The 24,297-nt window shown below is 38.7% G+C and overlaps 1 pseudogene; it reads right to left on the reverse strand.

Moving 5' to 3' along the window:
• Positions 1 to 19,274: 19,274 nt before the first annotated feature.
• Positions 19,275 to 20,911, reverse strand: LOC118724820 (annotated as a pseudogene).
• Between the last annotated feature and the right edge of the window lie 3,386 nt (positions 20,912 to 24,297).

Genomic DNA, 24,297 nt, shown 5'->3' on the forward strand with positions numbered 1-24,297 from the left:
TGTCAGGGACTGTCTTTTTTTTTTTTTTTTTTAAATATATTTTATTGACTTTTTTACAGATATTGACTTATTGACTTTTTGACATATTGACTTTTTACAGAGCAGAAAGGGGAGGGATAGAGAGTTAGAAACATGGATGAGAGAGAATCATTGATCAGCTGCCTCTGCACACCTCCAACTGGGGATGTGCCTACAACCCAGGTACATGCCCTTGTCCGGAATCGAACCCGGGACCTTTCAGTCCACAGGCTGACGCTCTACCCTCTGAGCCAAACCGGTTTCGGCAAGGTCAGGGACTGTCTTAATCTATTTGCCACTACAATAAAGGTTCAATAAATATCTATTATTGAGTTACTAATGTTGAAGGGAATAAGAAACCACAAAAAGTTTTTGACCAGCAAAGTGACATATTGTATATTAAAAGCAATATTTTAGGAGGATTTGCTAGGAGGAAGGCTAAGATAAAGAGCCTGGAGAGGCGATGATCTTCCTACTGCAATGTCCTGTAGAGCCCTGTTACTCAAAATGTGATAAAGACCAGCAGCACCAGCGTCGCCTGAAGCCTTGTTAGAAATGCAGGCTCTCAGGTCCCACCTCTGACCTACTAAAGAAGAATCCACATTTTTATACGATCCCCCGTGAGTTCTGTGCACAAAGGAGTTTAAGAAGCACTGTTGTAGGACATCACAGGACCAATGTCTCGACCTATATGGTAGCCCTAGGGAATTGAGGCAAAGCAGCAAATATGAATGGCTGAGCATGTCAGCTTTTCCTTAAGCCTATTCCATGGGATACTAGTTCTCATGGATTTTAATAAGCATTCAGTGACCAAAAAGATGTGGTGAATACCAGGTTACACAAGGCTAAACAGGGGTTGTTTGTTTTTAAATAGCCAGACTTCTTTTATCTTTTAATATGCTGATTTTCCAACAGAAAAACTATATTTTATTTTTTAATAGCTGCTTCTACATTCATTGATCATGGAAGTCTGTTTGGGGTGTAACTTTCATGTTACACCCCAAACAGTCTGTTTGGGATGTTACACTATCATGTGACTATCTTGCGGAGCGCTTCTTGGTAAAGTTGTATTAAGCTCTTTGTGATTATTAGGGTTCCAGATTTAGAAGATATTCTAATTCCTGGACAGGAAACCATGTTGCACATCTTAAGTTTAATACCCTTTACTTATCTGTTCAAATGTCCAACCTTTCCATCACTGGTCCAGGCGTGTGACTTCACTTCTAATTCACTTTTTTTGGCTGAGTCTTATATGGAAAGCGTCATAGGAGAGGTCTTCAGGCTCTGTCAGCTCTGGTCTGGGAAAACATTCAAGACTTAGTTGCTTCTTATGGTGTCTGATGGAAATGAGGAGGACACACTGGAATATGGTTCACTGGAAAGGTACCAAAGTTTAGTTTGTGCTAGGAGTGCAATCAAGAGGTATAACTGGGTGAATAAAAGAAGAAACATAGAAATGTGACTGACAGTCGTGAGACACATCTGTAAACAAATTTATAGTGAAAAATAAAGAGAAGCAAATGAACAGATACATTGGGACCTAGGGTTGTTTTAGATTTAAGACAGTCCAAATGACTTTTCTATAGTTTATTTCTATCAATGCCCTTTTTAAAAATTCATGGCCTATTGTAATGCTGACAGGTTGATTATTCCACATTCTAAAACTCAGAAAGCACTTGATCTTAAATGATACTCACCAATAAATTACCAACAGTATTTTGGATAGCACTTTTTATATTCACTATACAGTTTTTCTCTTGTATTCTTAACATTAAATTTCACTTTTTTGGGGGGTGGGGTGGGATTGCAGTATAATTACTATTCTTAGTAGTAAAAGGAATGAAAATACTTTCTCCATGATACCTTTACTTTGGGTAGTAAGCCACATTACTCTTAATTTTTGTTAGTAAACTCATGGAACGTATTTTTGATTTAGAACTGTTCTTTCAAATGCTCAAAGGCTTTATTTTTTATTCCCTTTTCTTGATATTTAAAATTTTTCATTCTTGCAAAATCATAAAAGTATTCTTAGATCAACTTATGGCATCAATATAATTTTTCTTAGGAATTTTTATTTTGAAAATATTACTTTAATGGGTAAACTTAGATATATAAATCTTTCAAATATGATTTAATTCAGTTTATCTTCATTGTACCCTTAGTTGACAGCATTTCCTGTACTTTCAGGAGAAATTTTGATGAGAAGGGGGAAAACACCCTTTTAATCAAACAGAATGTATTGAATAAAGTAGTCTTTTATTTCAGAAACTTCTAGAGGGGATTAATATAGTTTCAACTGACTTTTCTTTTAAAAAATATTTTTTTTACAGAGAGGAAGGGAGAGAGATAGAGAGTTAGAAACCTCGATGAGAGAGAGAGTCATCGATCAGCTGCCTCCTGCACCCCCTCCCCCCCCACACTGGGGATGTGCTCTCAACCAAGGTACATGCCCTTGACCGGAATCAAACCTGGGACCCTTCAGTCCACAGGCTGACACTCTATCCACTGAGCCAAACTGGTGTCTGCAACAACTGACTGTTCTTGAATTCTGAAATCTACAGTTCCCAGATACTATCTATCATCTATCTATCTATCTATCTATCTATCTATCTATCTATCTATCTATCTAAAAGCCTATAATAATATGCTAAGTGTTCCTCTGACTGATTGGTCACTATGATGCACACTGACCACCAGGGGGCAGATGCTATTACTGGTAGGTTAGCTTGCTGCTGGGATCCAGCCAATAGGGTCTGGGTGAGACAGGCCACACATGCCCTAAGCCCTGGGGTGGTCCCTCCCTGGCCCTAATGGTGCACTGGTGGGGTTTCTCAGCCTGGCCTGCAGGAATTGGGATGGAACCGGCTCTCTGACATCCTCCAAGGGGGTCCCAGATTGTGAGAGGGTGCAGGCCAGGCTCAGGGACACCATGTGCACTGGGCCTCTAGTGTCTAAAATAATTATCTTAAGATCTTATAAGGTGCTAAGTCATCTAAAATAAATTCAATTTTTTTATTTTACTAAGATTGATTCATCTTAGACTATATAGAGGTTGGCAGTCTTTAGAATTAGTGTTAAGATGCTTGATCTTCCCCTGTCAGCCTAACAGTGGTGGGAGATACAGTTTACAAGGAAACCCTGACATGGGAGATTATAGTAGCTGAAATACTACCTCTGAACAGGCAAAGGGAAGTAGACGGGTGCTATGGGAACAGCAGCTGCTGAATTTTGGACAGTATTGGTAGCTTGTATCAACTACAAACCCTTATAGTTGTACGGAAGAGAAAAAAAGAAGCAATTATCCCACATGACAAAAGTAACTTGCTAATGACCTTTATTTAACATATATGCTAAGGGTTGCCAATACTTATTCTGGAAAGATTTTCAGTAAGGATTGGATCTAGAGGTTCAAATTAAACCTTGGGTTACTAGACAATCCAATCCCAAAAATATTTGTACAACATCCATTTAATAAATTATATATCAAACATCATCAGGTGCTGGATCTGTGCTGGGTGCTAGAATACCAGAAAAGATAAACATTGCTATTGCCATCATACTACTTGCTGATTATAGTGGGATGCAGATATGTAAACAAGGTAATATAACATAGTATTGTGTGTACTATGAAATAAAGTAAAGCATGGTAGTATACAGAAAGGGTACTTAACGTTTAGTTAAGGAGTCAGGTAAAGAAGAGGCATCGACATGGAGGATGAGTAGTCTTTGGGTAGACTAAGAAGAGATGGGGCAGGAAAGTGCATTCTGCATAGGGAGAAAAGCATATACAAAAGTCCTGAGAAAGATCATAAAGAAAGTTTTGTTTGGAGCATACAGATTTGGGAAGCAGGAAAAGTGGCTGGAAATGAGGCTAACAAAGTAAGGCCAGACATGTAGGGTTTTATAAGCATTTGGTTTTTTTTGTTTGTTTGTTTTTTTTAGATGGAATGGAAAGCGATAGAAAATCTCTTTAGCCAAGAAATGATTAGTTATGAATTTTAGGTTAATGACTCTGGCAACATTATGGAGAATGGGTTGGAGGGAGATAATACTGAAGAGAAAGAGACCAATGGGAAAACCCTTGGAAAAAGAGACCGCTGGGAAAACCCTTGGAAAAGACGAGATGGCAGCCTGTATTTGACAAGTGATATAATTTTCAATAGCTTGTGCTTTTAGACAATAAAGTTTTTTACTCTACCTTTTATAAGATTGTTTATATGATTCTTTACTTTAGTATTTTCCATTTTATAAGTCTTCAAGAAACCTTTGTTTCATCTTTCTGGTATCTATATAAACTATTATATCTATATAAACTATTATATAAACTATGTTTCTGTTGCTTCCTAAATATTCTCCTGATTTAGAACTGTTCTTTAGAACAGAAAATGTATTCTCTGCTCTTGACACATATGTTTTTGGTTTCTTTATCAGACTTGAGTACAGAGTTAATGTTGAGAGAGAAGTAATTATGATTCTAGTGAATAGGTCTTAGTTGCATAATTATGGAGAGCCTGAGATTTCCTGGAAAGGACTGGTAGAAAAAAATAATTTAATGGCTCTCAGCATTGGAAAGAAAGACAGTTTTTTGAGGGGAGGAGATTTGCTATATAGCAATCAATATGGCAGGATTAGAAAAGACCATCATGGATCAACCCCAAAGTGCAAAATGTAATTAAGGGCACGGGAGGCACACAATGCATGTCAAGTTCAAAAGAGACGCTAAGAAATTACAGAGTGACATTTGGCATTTAAAAATGCAGAAAGGGCAAAGGTGGAAAATGACAAAAACATTTCTTATAAGACTAAAAGTGCTGCAATATTACATGGGACACAAAAGGTCAGTGAACAGCCTGGAATGATGTCTAATGGATAGCAAGGGTACTCTGTTGACTGAGACTTTCTTGTAAACATTCATTAAAAAAATAAAACTAAATGAATTCTTTGCCTCAGTGCTCTCAGAAAGCACAGTCTGGCTGAAAAGATAAATCAATTTAAAATGAGAGAAGTAAAATTGTTCTTGGACATGTTGCCAATCAATAGGTGCTAAAGAAATGGAGAAATCTGAATTCTCATGTAGAAGCAGATATTCTTTCTTCTAGGATTAGTGCTGTCCAAAGCCAATAATTCATTCTTAGGTTTAGAAACTCTTTCTAAAAAGCATTAAGTTGGTTTTCTTTTGGTATTTTGTTACCAAATCTCCCAATGTAGGTCATTTTCAACGATTATTTTGGCTTTCTATCTATGTGTGAAAGTATGTTACATCTGGCTCTTACTAGGTAAAAGGACAACATTATGAAGTTGTGTAGAAGTTCTAGCAAAAGAACTTCCCAACCCAGTAAACTTTTATTTTTATTTTTGAGGGAATGTACTTATGTGAAGTGGAGCTTGGAGGAATGGCTGTTCCTGGCTTTGGAAATTTCTCGTCTTAATCAGTTAGGGCTTCTATAACAAGAATACCATAAGCTGGATGGCGTAACGGACAAACATGTATTTCTTACATTTCGGGAGATTGGGAAGTTCAGAATTTGTCAGCAGCTTCTTTACTGGCTTCTTGTAGACAGCTTCCTTCTAGCTATATCCTCACATGATACAGACAGACAGACTAATTCATCATGAGGGCTCCACTCTTATGACCCAATTACCTCTTAAAGGGCTCCATCTCCAACTACAGCATATTGGGGATTAGAGTTTCAACATGTGAATTTTGGGACACAAACATACAGTCTCACAGCACCCTTAGTGATACACATTTTCCAAAGAGGTAGCAATTGTTCTTTCTTACTTGCATGTTTAAGGCAGGATTTAAAGAATGAGTATTCCTGATGCAAAAGCAGAGAGGTTTTAAGGTATTGTCTCAAAAAAGATTCAGGAACAATTTCATATGAAAGTATTTTTGTAGCATAAAATTGAATCATGGCAAGTTCATATATTGGTAGTTTAGCCTAATAGTGAGAGATTAGTATAATTTTTCTGTATTTGTTCTGTTGTCCTGTTTCCCCAGGTCTGTTTCTACATTGTGATTAAAAATTAACACTTTGATGTATTTCTTCCCATTCTTTTTTTCAAAGCCTAAAAGGATATATATTATAAAATTTGATATATATTTTAAATTTTATATTCAGCATTTTACAGCTAATCCTATATGATAAAAGCATAGTATGCAAATTGTCCCTTCAACCAGAGTTCTTCTGGGAGTTCAACCAGGGGGCAGGCTGACTGGGGGGGTGGGAGGGAGGCCCTAACCACCAGCCAGCGGCCACTAGGGACCCTACCAGTGCATGAATTTCATGCACTGGGCCTCTAGTTTTATATAATTGATTAACCATGCAGTTAAATATGCTTTAAAATATTTTTGCTGGCTACACATCATTTCATAATGAGTTTGTAGCATACTTTATTTCCCTATTGCCTCACTACCTTGGGACCATATATTCTGGTTTGCCCAGGGAAGTCCTTATTTATGACTATTATCCTGGGAAAATTATTAAAGCATCCCCAGAGTTATCCCATTTGGAACACAAATTTGTAGTCACATTTCCTATAATCAATAGACTATTTGCTATTTTAAATTTTCTATTATAAATGCACTATAGATTAATGCATTTCTTATGATTCCACAAGGGTAAATTCCTAAAAGTGAAGTAACTGGATTAAAGTGTATGACCATTTGGCTCTGTCTGTATACTATCCTGCTTATGTTTCTGTTAAATAAGTAAACTATGGTTCTGCTAAAATGAATTCAACAATGTTATCTGCTTTCAACTTTGAATATTTTATTCCATTTGAGAAGGGTTTCTCAAAACTGGCACTATTAGCATTTTGTATAAAATAATCCTTCTTATAGAGAGCTATCTGTGCATTGCAATATGATTTAGCAGCTCCTGGCCTTTACCTCCAGATGCCATAGCACTCCCCACCCCAGTCATGACAATCAGCAATGTCTCCAGATATTGATTGCCACATGTCCCTTGCGGGGGGTGGGAAGAGGTGCAAAATAGCCCTCACTTGAAAGCCACTGGCTTAGAAAAATGTATAGGGAATAATTAGAGTAACATCTTTCTCTTCTAGCTTATTTGTCTTAAGCTGTGGTTTGTTTGTTTGTTTTTATAAAATAATTGCTTATTTAGCATACTGAAAATGGTAAAATGCTCGTTCAAGATTACACGACCAAGGAACCCAGGAGGAATTTGAACTTGGGTCTGTCTGTGTTCAGAGTCTTATCGATGTGTCCTGCTATCCGAAAGTCACATGCTAGTACTACTATTATGCACTCACCATTGCTAGACAGAAAACAATGGGAAAAGAAGTATTTTCTCTCCAGTGAGTTTGGGCAATCATTTAGGATCTTTTTTATTGTTACCAAGATAGTCCTTATTGTTATCATCTGTAAATGAGGTTGGCTGTGTGATATCAATATACAGAAATGTAGTTTAAGTCTTGGCACATAGTAGGTGCTCAATATGTGCTAGTTTGCACTTATATTTACATTGGGTTATCATAACCATCTGCTAACGAATCTTAGGGCTTAAAGATGAACCAAACGACCAGGGACTGATTACCTTTCCCACTTTCTATTACTTTCAAAAGCAGCCCTCCCCGTTTTCCCTCAATGTTGATGACTCACCCTTTGAAGAACAAAGTAGGAGATGAACAGACACCAGGGCATCCACAAGTGAAGGAAGGGCAATTTAAATCACTGAAATAAATGCTGTTCCTTCTTTTTATCTTCTATCTCAAAAGCTTTTTGTTCAGAATAAGAAAATCATTTTTAAGTTCTGGAGGTAGAATATTTTAGTTTTAGGTTGTTTTGGGACAGGTTCTGATATATGAACATAAGACTAGTGAGTAGAGAGAGGACCAGACTGGAGAGAGAATTCCCCACACGTTCTTGTGCTAGAGTCAGTCCACCACTATTGCCAGTTAATGCCTGAGTGATGGTGGGGTGGGAGGAGGACTGTGGTGAGCTATTTTCCCACTGGAGGAGGAGACGTGGCTCAAGTTCTGCAGCTAAGCTCACCTTAGAACCTTAAACACGGTGATCTTGGGAAGCATGGTTGGATTACAACTAGTTTTACCTAGGTTTTTCCATTTCTCATTCTAAATGGTGGGTGTTGCTGATTGTGAAGAATCTTGAAAGGAAAAGCAGAAACAAACTATGATAGAATCACTTTTCCCCCAAAAGGTACTAGACCAGGAAAGAAAAAAAAGACATCTGGATATAAAATACAGGAAGTTCTCACGTACTCTTAACTATTCTTAAGTTCCAAGTATGATACTTGATGTTTTGTAGTACTAAATGGCTTTTAAAACAATTTCATAAGTATTTGCTCTTTGACCATCTCAAAAGGCTAGTCAGGCAGATTTTCATGTTTCAGAAGAGGAAATGAAACTTGGAGAAGTTGTGATTTTCTCCAGCTTCATAGAGTGAAGAATGTCCGGGACCCTTGATACCTACATCAGCTCTGTCTCCACATCACCCCAATGCATATGTAGTTCCAGAATTCACACTATTTCTCTGCTCTTAGACTTTTTCTTGTTTTGCTGATATTTTAAACTAGGTTATCTGTGAATAGTATTTAAAAGAATGATTATGTGGTTGCGTTTCCTACACATTCAAGGCAATATTTCAGTGTAGCTATCATGTTGTCTGAAATTTGGGTGCTACCCTTACTCTCTACTTTTATGTGTTTATCTTTCATGTACTTATGTAAGGGTAAGCGGACTTGTTGCTGTGCATATATCACATTTTGAGTTTCTAATGGCTTTTCTGTTAATGGGTTGGATATTGTTATGTTTCAGCCCCTGTGATCCTGTGCCAGGAAAACTCAGCTTGAGAATATATTGCTCAGTCAAAATGTTAAAACCCTTGGCCCTTCTCCCTGTCAAGTGAACTTGAACATATAACGGTGTTGTCTTAAATAAGATAGTAGTTAGAATTTCTTTTCAGTAAATTATGCATATTTGAAAAATAATGTAAGCTTAAAATATGTCCCCTCCCTGCCTATTGTTTTTAAATTGCTCATAATGTGTTAAAGCTTAATGTAAAATAAACAATCTTCCCTACTTTATCATGGTGCTATTTTAATTTATGTCTTAACTACTTTATTAGTTTTTTAGAACCAAATTCTCTTCTGTCATAAGCAGCCTTCTTGTATGTGGCTTATCAATACAAAGTTGAATGCTCAGTATTTTCTCTCTCCCTCCATGTCTCCTTCCTTCCTTTTCCTAACCTCTACTTTCTATTTTTATCCATCCATCCATCCATCCATCCATCCATCCATCCATCCATCTATCTCCTCTTAGTCTTTTAGTAATAGAAAGGCTCATATTTAGTATGTGTGGTAACTCAAACACCACAATTTCAAAATTTGAAGTTTAAAAGTATTCTTAAATTGCGCAAGTTTATGAGTTTGGAATTGATCTACTTACTCCAATTTTGAGGATTTCATCACTTTCTTATCTTTTAAGTACAATCATATACCCAAGTGCTCCTAATTTATAAGACTTTATGTGGTGTTAAAAACTGAAAGTCAGATTGAAATTCAAAGTTGGTTTCAAAATATAGATAAAAATGGCTTTCTGTGTCCAGCCTGGTATGCTTTAATAATGGGTCTTTATGATTTTAGTGGCTGTGCCTTGTCAGAGTCTTTTCCCCCAGATGGAACCAGTCCAGCTAGCATGGTGACCTTCAATTGTTGGCATTCTTACTAACTGCCTTGAGATTATCTAGTCTCTGAAGGAAAATGGCAGGTAGCCAGGGAGTTTTCTTTCAGCAATCCAAAGAGATGTCTCACACCCTCAGAGAAAACTCTATCTACCTATTTTGTTTTATGAGATACATCATGAGATATTTAGATAACTCAGAACTGAGTGAATGGAGAGTTATTACATGATACAAATATATAATTTAGGAGATGATGGTCAGAGACCTGTAAACTAAAAGAAAAAAGAGGTAATAGCTATCAATTACATGAGTTTGTGGAATATACTGCATACATTTCAATATGTAATAATTTTTCCTATGTTTTAGTGTTAAGAGTTGAGTGTGTGTGTGCGTGTTGGGGGAAGGGTACAAATAATAATGTAGGAAATCCAGAAGGATTTCTACTTAAGGTAACTTAACTTATGTGCCAAGAAATATAACTTGTGTGGGTTGTCTCACACTTTGTGCTAAAATTGTCTCTATTGCCTTTTGTCAAAATGTTATGAGGAAAGGAAAAAAATAGGGGAGTATACAGAGCGATAATCCTGGAGGCCTGTTTGTGGGTTCAGAATTTTTAGAGATCAACCAAAGAACTGTATGCATATATGCGTAATCAGGGACACAGACAATAGAGTGGCAAAGGCCTGGGGTGGGGCCCAGAGGTGGGCTAGAAGAGGTCATGGTTGGGGGGGGGGGGGATGTAATACTTTCAACAATAAAGACAAAACATTTTTTCATTGAGATAAACACAGTTGTTTTCACATTTGACAATAATTGTAAAACAACAAGGCCATTTCATTTATTACAGTGTACCTGAGTAATCTTTATTCATTGTTTCCTTAGGAATATGTTACATACTATACACTTAAGACCCTACAAACAAACATACATATATTCAATGTCCATTTGTCTGAACCTTTATGCAAAAAAAAGAGTAAGAACAGAGAAATCTGAAACAAATGCAAACAATGCAAAATTATCACTGCTGTAAATGACAAATGCCCTGAGAAAACTCAATGCAGCACTTACATATGCTTATATAAGATTTAAGTAGTGAAATTTAACAAAATTTATTGGCAATCATGGAGAGCAGGAACAGATGCAGCAGGTTTCAGCAGGGATTTACTTGGTGCCAGTGTACCTCTGGCAGCTGCTGCTTGTGTTGCCCACAGAGGATACTAGAGTGGCCTCTATATCAGAGAAACTTATCTTCTGTGAGCGTACTTTTTTACTGAAGGTAAGCTAATGAGAATTTTTACACACACACATACACACTCGTGCGTGCACACACATGTATGTGCTTAAAGAAATGTTCATAAATTCTGGGCCTTTTTGTCCCTGAAGTAAACCCAAAATCAGTTGGGCACCAGGGCAAGGGGAGTCTGTGGCCAGATGTTTCTCAATAATATCTCTCTACCATTAGTTTTTCCAACAACCCAGAATGACCTTTGCCCTCTATGGTGTAACCATTGTGCACTGCAGAGCCAAATGTTATACCTAAGATTACGTTTCCTTTATTGTACAACTTTTTTATTTTAATTTTATTTTAATTTATTTATTTTTATTAAATTATTATCTGTGTACATATTTTAACATTGTCCCCCCTCCCATACGTTACCCCCCTCCCTAGAGTTTTGTGTCCATTGGTTGTACTTATATGCATGTATACAAGTCCTTCGGTTGATCTCTTATTTCCCCCAGATCTCCCTACTCTCCCCGCTGTAATTTTACAGTCTGCTTATTGCTTTACTGTCTTTATATCTGACTTTTGGTTCGTCAGTTTATAATGTTCTTTAATATCCATAAATGAGTGAGGCCATGTGGTATTTCTCTTTCATTGACTGGCTTATTTCACTCAGCATGATGTTCTCTAGTTCTATCCAGGTTGCTGCAAATGATGAGAATTCCTTCCTTTTTACGGCAGCATAGTATTCCATTGTGTAGATGTACCATGGTTTTTGGATCCAATCATCTGCTGACGGGTACCTAGGCTGTTTCCAGATTCTAGCTATTGTAGATTGTGCTGCTATGAACATAGGAGTGCATATATCCTTTCTGATTGGTGTTTCTAGTTTCTTGGGATATATTCCTAGGAGTGGGATTACTGGGTCAAATGGGAGTTCCATTTTCAGTTTTTTGAGGAAACTCCACACTGTTCTCCACAGTGGTTGCACCAGTCTGCATTCCCACCAGCAGTGCACGAGGGTTCCTTTTTCTCCACAACCTCGCCAACACTTGTTGTTTGTTGATTTATTGATGTTGGCCATTCTGACAGGTGTGAGATGGTACCACATTGTTGTTTTGATTTGCATCTCTCGGATAATTAGTGACTTTGAGCATGTTTTCATGTGCCTTTTGGCCTTCCTTCTGTCTTCTTTTGAAAATATTCTATTTAGGTCCATTGCCCATTTTTTAATTGGATCATTCATCTTCCCTTTATTTAGTTGTATTAATATAAGCTGTTTGTAGATGTTGGATATTAAAACTTTATCAGTGGTAACGTTTGCAAATATGTTCTCCCACACAGTGGGCTTTCTTGTTGTTTTGCTGATGGTTTCTTTTGCTGTAAAAAAGCTTTTTATTTTGATGTAGTCCCATTTGTTTATTTTCTCTTTAGCTTCCATTGCCGTAGGGGCAGTATCAGTGAAGAAGTTCTTTTGGCATATGTCTGAGATTTTGCTTCCTGTGGATGCCTCTAGTATTTTTATGGTTTCCCGTCTGATGTTTAAGTCCTGTATCCATTTTGAGTTTATTTTTGTGTATGGTGTAAGTTGGTGATCTAGTTTCATTCTTTTGCATGTATCTGTCCAATTTTCCCAACACCATTTATTGAAGAGACTGTCTTGACTTCATTGTATATTCGTGCCTTCTTTGTCAAATATTAATTGAGCATAGTGATTTGGGTTGATATCTGGGTTCTCAATTCTATTCCATTGATCTATATGTCTGTTCTTGTGCCAGTACCAGGCTGTTTTGAGAACAGTGGCTTTGTAATACAGTTTGAAGTCTGGTATTGAGATCCCTCCTACTTTACTCTTCTTTCTCAGGATTGCTGTGGCTATTCGGCATCTTATATTGTTCCAAATGAACTTTTGGAGAGTTCTTTCTAGGTCAGTGAAATATGCCGTTGGTATTTTAATGGGGATTGCATTGAACCTATAGATTGCTTTAGGAAGTTTAGACATTTTGATGATGTTGATTCTACCAATCCATGAACATGGTATGTTCTTCCATCTGTTTACATCTTCCTCTATCTCTTTTTTCAGGTCGTGTAGTTTTCCGCGTATAGGTCCTTTACTTCCTTAGTTAAGTTTATTCCTAGGTATCTTAATTTTTTTGGTGCGATGGTAAATGGAATTGCTTTTTTAGTCTCTGTTTCTGTAAGTTCACTGTTGGTGTATAGAAATGCCATAAATTTCTTGGCGTTAATTTTGTATCCTGCTACATTGCCAAATTCATTTATTAAGCCAATTAGTTTTTTAATGGAGTCTTTTGGGTTTTTTTATATACAATGTTATGTCATCTGCAAATAAGGATAACTTTACTTCTTCTTTTCCAATTTGGATGCCGTTTATTTCCTCTCTTGTCTAATTACAATGGCTAGTACTTCCAGTACTATGTCAAAGAGGAGTGGCGATAGTGGGCATCCCTGTCTTGTTCCTGTTCTTAGAGGGAATGGTTTTAGTTTTTGCCCATTGAGTATGATGTTGGCTGTGGGTTTATCATATATAGCTTTTATTATGTAGAGGTATGATCCTTGTACTCCCACCTTGTTGAGAGTTTTTATCAGGAAAGGGTGTTGGATTTTATCAAATGCTTTTTCTGCATCAATTGATATGACTATATGATTTTTATCTTTCAGTTTGTTTATGTGATGTATCACGTTTATTGATTTGCGGATATTGTACCAACCTTGCATTCCTGGAATAAATGCTAGTTGGTCATGGTGTATGATCTTTGTGATGCTCTGCTGGAGTCGATTTGCTAGAATTTTGTTGGGGATTTTGGCATCTATGTTCATGAGGGATATTGGCCTGTAATTCTCTTTCATTGAGTTGTCTTTATCTGGTTTTGGTATTAGGGTGATGCTGGCTTCATAGAAGGAGTTTGGAAGTGTTCCTTCCTCTTGAATTTTTTGGAAAAGTCTGAGGAGGATAGGTTTTAGTTCTTCCTCGAATGTTTGGTAAAACTCTCCTGTGAAGCCATCTTGCCCTGGGCTTTTGTTTGCTGGAAGCTTTTTGATGACTGTTTCAATTTCTTCCCAAGTCACTGCTCTATTGAGATTTTTAGATTCTTCCTGATTGAGTTTTGGAAGGTTGTATTTTTCTAGGAATATGTCCATTTCCTCCAGGTTGTTAAGTTTGTTGGAATAGAGTTGTTCGTAGTATTTTGTAACAATCCTTTGTATTTCGGCGGGGTCTGTTGTTATTTCACCTCTTTTGTTTCTGATTTTGTTTATTTGGGTCCTCTCTCTTTGTTTCTTGGTTAGCCTGGCTAGAGGTTCATCTATCTTGTTTATCCTTTCAAAGAACCAGCTCTTGGTGTTGTTGATCTTATATATTGTTTCTTTAGTCTCTATGTCATTTATCTGTGCTCTGATTTTTGTTATTTCCTTCCTTCTGCTTACACTGGGCTTTTCTTGTTGTTCTTTTTCTAACTCTTTGAGTTGTAGAGTTAGATCATTTGTTACCATTTTTTCTAGTTTTTTGCAATAGGCTTGTAGGGATATGAACTTCCATCTCAAAACTGCTTTTGCTGTGTCCCATAGATTTTGGATAGTTGTGTTTTCATTGTCATTTGTTTCCAGGATGTTTTTAATTTCTTCCTTGATTTCTTTGGTAACCCAGTCCTTGTTTAATAGCATGCTGTTTAGTCTCCATGTGTTTGATTTCTTTGGATTTTTTTCATTGTAGTTAATTTCCAGTTTTATGCCATTATGATCTGAGAAGATGCTTGATATGATTTCTATCTTCTTGAATTTGAAGAGACTTTGCCTACGTCCCAAAATGTGGTCTATCTTTGAGAATGTCCCATGTGCACTTGAGAAGAATGTATATTCTGTGGCTCTGGGGTGGAATGTTCTGAAGATATCGATTAATTCCATCTGGTCTAGCGAGTCATTTAGGATTGATATTTCTTTGCTGATTTTTTGTTTAGATGATTTGTCAAAGGGTGATAGTGGGGTATTAAAGTCTCCTACTATGATTGTATTGCTATTAATCTCTCCCTTAATGTCCTCCAGCAGTTTTTTTATATATTGGGGTGCTCCCGTATTGGGTGCATATATATTTACCAGGGTTATTTCTTCTTGTTGAATTGCTCCCTTTAGTATTATGAAGTGGCCTTTATTATCTCTTGTTATGTCCTTCACTCTGAGATCTAATTTGTCAGATATAAGTATTGCTACCCCAGCTTTTTTTTCATTTCCATTCACCTGGAAAACCTTTTTCCATCCCTTCACCCTCAGTCTGTGTGCATCTTTTTTTCTGAGGTGGGTTTCTTATAGACAACAGATATATGGGTCTTGTTTTCTTATCCAATCTGACACCCTGTGTCTTTTGATTGGAGCATTTAGTCCATTTACATTTAAAGTTATTATTGATAGATACTATTAGACGCCATTTTTATTCTATACCCCTGTGTTCCTTCTTTGCTTTCTATTTCTTTAATTTTACAGTAGACCCTTTAACATTTCTTGCATTGCTGGTTTGGTGGAGATAAATTCCCTTAGTCTGTTTTTGTCTGGGAAGCTCCTGATTTCACCTTCACTTTTGATTGATAGCCTTGCTGGGTACAGTATTCTTGGATTCAGACCCTTCCTTTGCATGACTTTGTATATTTCATCCCATTCCCTTCTGGCCTGATAAGTTTCTGTGGAGAAATCAGTTGCTAGTCTGATAGGGGTTCCTTTATATGTAACTTTCTGTCTCTCTCTGGCTGCTTTTAAAATTCTTTTTTTGTCGTTGGTGTTTGCCAGCTTAATTATAATGTGCCTAGGGGTCGGTTTTCTGGGGTCCATTCTGCTTGGGACTCTGCGAGCATCTTGGATTTGTGTGGGTTTTTTCTTATCTATCTCAGGAAAGTTTTCTGTCATTATTTCTTGAAATACATTTTCCATGTCTTCCTCAATTCCCTTTCCTTCTGGAACCCCTGTAATTCTAATATTGTTTTGTTTTGTATTGTTCCAAAGTTCCCTTAGACTTTCCTCCTGTTTTTTAATTTTTTCCCCCAGAAGCTGTTCTAATTGGGTCTTTTTTTCCATCTTGTCTTCTAGCTCGCTGATGTGGTCCTCTGCTTCTTCTAATCTACTCTTGATGCTTTCTATTGAGTTCTTTACAGTAGCGATGTCATTTTTCATTTCTTCTTGGTTTTTTCATTTCCTCTTGGTTCTTTCTCATATTGTCAAATTTGTCTTCCATTCTTTTTAGCCATCTTATGATCATTACTCTGAATTCTTGCTCTGCTAGGTTGCTTTCCTCTATCTCGTTTACTTCCTTTTCTGGTGAAGCTTGTTTTTCTTTCATATGCGGGCTGTTTTTTTGGTCTCCCCATCTCTCCGTGAGAGGAGTATGCAGGACTAAGTTGCTCTGGGTGGGTCAGTGAAAGGTGAGTAAATATGAAGGCCTAGAACATAGTTTCGTCAGGCGAACCGTTGGCAAACTGGTAGACGTATCCTCTGAGGTAAACTGAAAATGCTCTCCCCTTTATTTTACAACTTTAAAAAAATTCCTACTTGCTTTTTTCTTTTCCATTACTTGACTTCATGATCCCCTTATTTTTCACAAACTCCCCTGGGTGTAAGGACACAATATTCTAGGCTTGATACACAACTATCATGTTGACTTTTAACTGTTTTCCTACAATGGACCCCTATTTTTCTGGGCACAGTGTCTTTCTCATTCTTCTTTCACTGGAGCAGACCCTCAAGTAATGAAGATGGTCAGCCATGAAGGTATGTCATAAATATGACAAAAACAAAACAAAACCACAGTCATTGTTCCTTTCCACATATTGACTGCTTTACTTTTTAAAAATTTTTTTAAATATATTTTATTGATTTTTCACAGAGAGGAAGGGAGAAGGATAGAGAGTTAGAAATATCGATGAAAGAGAAACATTGATCAGCTGCCTCCTGCACACCCCCCACTGGGGATGTGACCTCAACCAAGGTACATGCCCTTGACCGGAATCAAACCCGGGACATTTCAGTCCACAGGCCGATGCTCTATCCACTGGGCCAAACTGATTTTGGCTTGAATGCTTTTCTTAGCATAATTCTAGATCAAGGATCTTTGTATGTTTTGGAAGCTCTGACTACAGCAGGTAAATTAGTTTGTTGTTTTTATTCTTCTAAATTTTGTGTATTGCAAAAACCTTATCAATGAATGAAAATAAAGAAAAATCCCAAACATTCCACGAATGATTTAAATTTCTACTGTGTCCAGGGAACTTGGGCGGGGGAGGGGGGGAGATAATGAAATTTTTATATTTTGCTTACATAAGTATATTTATTTGTCAAAACTCACCCAACTCTATTCTTTAACAGAGTGAATTTTACTGTCTATAAAGTATATTTCAATAAACCTGATCAAAACCAAAATGCCTTTCTATGCCCTCCCTTGCAGACATAATTTTATGGTGTTACTAGAGGCCCAGTGCATGAAATTCATGCAAGGGGGGGAAGGGGTCCCCTCAGCCCAACCTGCACCCTCTCCAATCTGGGACCCCTTGGGGGATGTCCAACTGCCAGTTGTCTGGAACATGGGGGATATCCCTGTGGGCCTTAAGTGGCAGTCAGACATCCCTCTCACAATCTCGGACTGCTGGCTCCTAGCCACTTGCCTGCATAATCGCTTGACCGCTGCCTAACCTGCCATCCCCTGCCAGCTTGATGGCCCCAACTGCCCTCCCCTGCTGGCCTGATGGCTCCTACCACCATAGCTTTGTCTGGAAGGAAGTTGGACAGTAGGAAGATGTTCGGTCTCTAGTCTAATTAGCATATTACCCTTTCATTTTGCCACATAATTCTTGATATACTTTTCCTTGTTATTACTGTCCTGAAGCAGTGATTCTGATAAAGGTTAGGCTCTGTAACCACTATACAAAAAGTATGGCCGAACCAGTGAGATTATAACATCTGGTAAAAGTAGTGTCCTTTAAACTCTTTTTTAAACTTGGTGTTGCCAAAGTAGTTCATTATAAAATTAATGTAAAAGTAACCACCACTCACAAATTCAGATCTAATCATAGGGGATGTGGAGTAGATATGAGAATGTGTGCAAGTACATGTATGGTAACTGATCAGAAGCTGAGTCTCCTGAGGCAGGACCTATATAGCAAGTCACTGTCAGGTTTCTCTTCTTCCTCCTGTGGAGCGCATCAGTGTGAAAGGCCAAGTTCACCCACACCAAGTTCACCAAGGCTCAAATTCTTCACAGTGAGCCCACTGCTGGCCCTCCAAATGGCCCTCCTGAAAGCAGTCATAGGATACTTTTTGATTACTTCCCTCCCATTTCTTAAACTGTGATGGCCCATCTCATTGTAATGCCATACTCCTAAAACCTAGAATGTTCTGCAAACAGGAAACTCTGGCAGCCCCAGAAGGCAGGTACAGACTGACAGACTGATGGTATAGGTCAATACTGGACATTGTAAAGGACATATACTACCACTTCCTACCAGGGCAGGAAGAGAGTAATCAAACATGGCCCGTAAGTGTGAGAACTTGAGATGGAGTTAGTAAAACCATAATGACTTACACAAGACCAGAAGAGTATGACTAAAGACATGATCTGGAGTCATGGAAACTGACAACTCTGGGCACCATGAGAGTTGAGAACACAAGGGAGCTCACAGGGAGGGGAGACAAAGGGTTTAGGCTATGAGCTGATGCCTTCCCAGAAGCAAGATTCTGAAAGAAATGCACTATTTGGACAGGTGAACTGGACATCTCAGATGAGAGGGCAGCATGAAGAGCAGCACAGATGAAAGAAGTAGCCCAACAAATGGATACTGGTCAGAGTTCTCAGGCGGGGAAGGCAGAGGTGAGAGGACTGGACCTGCGAGGGTTTCTTCTGATGCTGAATGAAACTTGTGCTCAATTTGAAGGTTTTCCCACACACCTTACACAAGATTTTTTCCTCAGTGTGAATTCACTGATACTGAGCCAAGATTATTTTCTGATTAAACATCTTCTCATGCTCCTCAGATTCCTAAGATTTCTCCCAAGTGTGGATTCTCAGATATATAATAAAACGTGAGCTACAACTGAAAGTTTTTCAACATTCACTGCATTTATAAAATTCTTCCCCACGGTGGAACCTCTGGTGCTGGAGAAAAACTAAACTCCAGCAGAAGGCCTTGTTGCACTCCTTATAGTCATAAGGTTTCTTTCTAGTGTGAACTCGCTCATGGATGATGCACTAATAGCTACACCTGAATGCCTTCCCACAGTACTTACATTTAAAGGGTTTCTCCCCGGAGTGACTTCACTGTTTTTGAGTTGTAGCTGAAGATTTTCCCACAGTCCTTACATTCATAGGGCTTCTTTCCATCATGGAATTTCTGATGCTAAAGGAGGTGGGGATTCTGACTGAAGGCTTGTCCACATTCCTGACATAAGTTGTTTTTCCCCATTATGGATTTTCTGGTGCTGTGACAGTTTTGAGTCATATCTCAAGGCTTTCACATATACTTTGCATTTGTTGGGCTTCTCATTGTGAGTTCCCTGATGCAGGTGAAGGTATGAAGGCTGATTGAAATATCTGCCACATTCACCACATTTATAACACACCTATTTTATAGGGGGCCTGGCTGGGTGGTGAGCTGTGTGATGACACTACTGCTTCCTTCCACTTTCCTGGCTATTCCTTCTCTTTTGATGGTGGTGAATTTGTGTACCTGGACTGTGAAGTTTGTAAAATCTTTTTTCTCTGTCATGTCATACAGCAGTGGCTTCTCTAAGCTAATTTTAAAGTGATGGTGCTGGGAGGCATCCCCCAGCTGCATTTCTGCTATGAGCCGGGAGGACTCTGATTCTTTAGGAATGTTCAGCTTTGGAGTTTGCTCCTCATTCTCGGTGTTAGTTTTTACCATCTGTGCTGATACCTATTGGGGCCTCTCCCCCTTGACTGTCTAGGCCCTATGGTACTTCCCCTTGCTTCAGCTGGAATATCAGATCTGGTTTTGGAAATGAAAATGCCACCAAGAAAGTTATGTTTGCATAATTCTCTAGCATCACCTCCCTGTACATGGCCCTCTGCACAGAGTCCAGAGTGGCCCATTGATCCCTCAAAAGGCACCGATTCTTTTATAATAGCCTCTTAGGTTCTTACTAGAGGCCCAGTGCATGAAATTTGTGCACTGGGGGTGGAGGGGTCTTCTTGCCTGGCCTGTGTCCTCTCACAGTGTGGGAGCCCTGTGATCGATTGCCCCACAGAGGTAGGCCCCGCCTACCCATCTAGGTCTCCTCGATGGATTGCCCCAAAGAGGTAGGCATGTGCTGGGGGTCTCACCTCCACACTGTGCGGAGTTCCTGGGACCTCTAAGCCACACACACAGTATCAAGTCCCCACCCACTCGCACACAGCCCCACCCGCCCTCATGTGCCCACTGTGCAAACAGCCTCCTGGTGATGGACTGTGATGGTGTGAGGGCATGATGACCATTTGCATATTAGCTCTTTATTATATAGGATGCTTTCTTTCCAGATGCCTTTGGAGCAGGTGCTTTCTGGGCTGGAGTTTTCAGAGCCTTCTGAGTTTTCGAAGGTGCTGACTTCTGGCCTGCAGCTTTCTGAGTGGGAATCTTCTTGTCTGCAGCAGCCACCTTTTTTGTTGGAACCTTTGCAACAGCTGCTGCAGATGTGCCTTTAGTGGCAGGTGCTTTTTTAAGGAGAAGCTTTCAGGAGAGCTGCCTTTTGAAGCTTTCTAACTTCCAACTTGATTATTGGGATCTCTGTTTCTTTGCTTTCATGGTTTTAAAAGGATTGAAATCTGCATTTTGGCTTTCTTTTCTCTGGCTTGAATCTTCTTGGCCTATGTCGTGGTTGCCTCTTTTGTATTGATAAGGCTTATCGAACATACCTCTAGTGGACCTTGTGTAGCACTTGAGGATAAAGTCAGTGAGCTGCATGCATTTGACAGGTATAATCTGTCTCTTTACTGGAGTGCAAGGTCCATTAGCCAAAGCCCTGTTTGTTTGTTTTTTCAAACATTTCATTTGTTAAAAGTCTTTTTCTTTCTTTCCTTTTTAAAAAATACATTTTTATTGATTTCAGAGAGAAAGGGAGAGGGAGAGAGAGGTGGAAACATCAATGATGAGATATAATCATTAATAGGCTGCTTCTTTTACAGCCCCTACTGGGGATTGAGCCTGAAACCTGGGCATGTGCCCTGACTGGGAATCAAACTATGAGCTCCTGGTTCATAGGTTGGTACCCAACCACTGAGCCACACTGGCCAGGCAACCAAAGTCCTGTTTTGATTGGTAACACCTACTCATGACCAGCTTCCCAGCACGAGGCCCACAGGAGATGTAGGGTTCCTCCATGAAGCACCTGAGCATCACGGGTTACATAAGGCCTGCTAGGCACCTTTCTGCCCCCTTGCCTAGGTGGTGGTGGGGCTGCATAGCTGCCAGACCCAGATCCCGACACTTCAAAATTGTCAAAAGCTCATAATAAAATAAATTTTACTAATGTTGAAAATACCTAAAATAATTTAGGCAGCATTATAGAGATATATTTTACATTTAATATAATTCTGTTTTAAATGTATAATTCAGTCCTGGCTGGTGTTCTCACTGGTTAGAGCATCGTCCTACTAACCGAAGGGTCTTGGTTTCAATTCCCAGTCAAGGGCACATACCTGGATTGCAGGTCCAATCCCTGGCCCAATAATTGGGGCACATGAGGGAGGCAATCAATCGATGTCTCTCTCACATCGAAGTTTCTCTCTTTCCCTCCCTTACACTATCTCTAAAATCAATGGAAATATATCCTCAGGTAAGGATTAACAAAAACAAACAAAAAAAATTAAAATGTACTGTTCAATAGTTTTTAGCATATTAATAGCATTGTATAACCATCACTATAACTTAATTTTAGAACATTTCAATAAGACAAGAAATGCCATTAGCATTCACTTCCCATTCCACTGCCCTAGCCAACTACTAATCTGTCTTTTCAATTGATTTGCCTCTTCTAGGCATCTTATATGATAGGTGCATTTTGGAAATTGACTTCATTTTCTATAACTTTTGTTTTTTACTTTAGCTTTTTATAATTATACAAGGAAATCACTTCAGAATTTTTAACAGATTTTTTAAAAAGAAAATTAAAATCCTATCAAATCACTACTAAGAGAACAACTTTAAATCATTTTTCTGTTTCTTTGCTGTCTTTTATGTCTTTTTTTTATTCATTTGTTATTTCATTAATTTGTTTAGCAAACATTTATTTAGTATGTGATATGGGCACTGGACATACTAAGGTACAGAAGATGAGCAATTTAGTGTTGTTGATGGAATAACTAATAACCATTACAGTGAGTACAGACTGCTTGTATTATGCAACATCGACCTAATTTAATTTTTCTAAAGAAGCTATTTATGCCTATGTATTTTAAATAATTGGGATGCTGTGGCATACAAAGTTGAGTAGCATTTTTAATTATTTATTTTTAATAAATCTTTATTGTTCAGATATTACAAATGTGTTCCTCTTCCCCCCCCCCCCCCCCAATTGCTTCCCTCCACCAGGTTTCCACCCCACCCTCTGTTCTTTCCCCATCCCCCATTGTCCTCATCCATAGGTGCACAGTTTTTGTTCAGTCTCTTTCTGCACCCCCACCCCCCTTTTCCCCAAGAATCGTCAGTCCACTCCCCTTCCATACCTCTGATTCTATTATATTCAACAGTTAATATTGTTCATCAGATTTTTTAATTCCCTTGGTTTTTTAGATTCACTTGTTGATAGTTACATATTTGTTGTTCATAATTTTTATCTTTATCTTCTTCCTCTTCCTAAATAACCTCCTTCAGAAATTCATATAATTCTGGTTTGGCGGTGATGAACTCCTTTAGCTTTTTTTTATTTGTGAAGCTCTTTATCTGGCCTTCAATTCTGAGTGATAGCTTTGCTTGGTAGATTATTTTTGGCTGTAGGTTCTTGCTATTTATCACCTTGAATATTTCTTACCATTCCCATCTGTCCTGCATGGTTTCTGTTGAGAAATCAGCTGACAATCGTATGGGTGCTCCTTTATAGGTAACTACCTGCTTTTCTCTGCTGCTTTTAACATTCTCTCTTTGTCTTTTGCTCTTGGAATTTTAATTATGATGTGTCTTGGTGTGGTTCACCTTGGATTCCTTTTGTTTGGAGTTCTGTGGGCTTCCTGGACTTGTAAGTCTATATCTTTCCCCAGGTGGGGGAAGTTTTCTGTCATTATTTCTTTCAGTATGTTTGCATTATCTTGCTCTCTCTTTTCTTCTGGGATCCCCATAATTCTGATGTTGGTTCACTTGAAATTGTCCCAGAGGTTTCTTATACTATCTTCAACTTTCTGGATTCTCTTATCTTCTTGCTTCTGTGGAGGAGTGTCCTCTGGCTCTTTGTGTTCTAAATCTTTGTCTTGATTTTTGCGATCTTCCAGTCTGTTTTTAGGACTCTGTGTAATATTTTTTATTTCAGACAATGTTTTCTTCATTTCTAGTTGATCCCTTATTATTTCTAGTTGCTCCCTTTTCATATCCTCAGAGGTCTCATTTATTTTATGGGCCTTTTTTAGGATATTGTTGAATAACCTTATAACTGTAGTTTTGAACTCAATGTCCAATCTTTTCTTTTCCTCCATCTCCTTCCTTTGTGTCCTTCCTCTTGTCTGCATTTTAGTTGTTTCCCTGATTTGATGGAATAGCTTTGTGTGCTAGGTGTTCTGGTAGAGCCCAGTAGCACAGCCTTCCCAGTTACCTGTGGTGGACAGTCTTGGTGTAGCCCTTTGTGGGCTATGTGTGCAGTCTTGTTAAGCCTTGCTTATTGTTGTTATCACTGGGAAGCGTTGATCTCCAAGCCAATTGGCTGTGAGGATTAGCAGTGTCTCAGCTAGGAGGGCTTCTGTTCTTTGCTTGGATGGTGTGGGGTCTCAGGGTGGTGCAGACAATCTTTGGTTCCCTATCAGTCTCGCCTTGAAAAAGTCTTGTTCGTGGTGAGTTTCGGAAGAATGGTTGCAGGTGTGCACACCTCTTTGGTAATGGCGCAGACAAGCTTTGGATTCTGGCCAGTCCCTCCTTAGAGAAATCCAGCCTCTGGGAGAGCTTCTGTGCTCAGCTTGGATGGGGTGGAGTCTTGCGTTGATTTTCCCTTCGACTCCTCCCCAAGTCCCATAGTAATGGCCTCTGGCTTCACACACTTCGGAGAGATCTCTGCCCACTGCCTGACAGTCTGGCCTCTCCCTGACTTGCCGTCTATCAGAGCACTAGGGTGATTCTGTTTTCCTCTCAAACAAGAAAGCCAGCCGCGCATTAGCTGTCGGCACTCTCCTCGCGCCAGGATTAAGCCAGCAGCTAACTCAACTGGG

Source organism: Pipistrellus kuhlii, unplaced genomic scaffold (assembly GCF_014108245.1).
Source record: "Pipistrellus kuhlii isolate mPipKuh1 unplaced genomic scaffold, mPipKuh1.p scaffold_m20_p_2, whole genome shotgun sequence".
NCBI lineage: Eukaryota > Metazoa > Chordata > Mammalia > Chiroptera > Vespertilionidae > Pipistrellus > Pipistrellus kuhlii.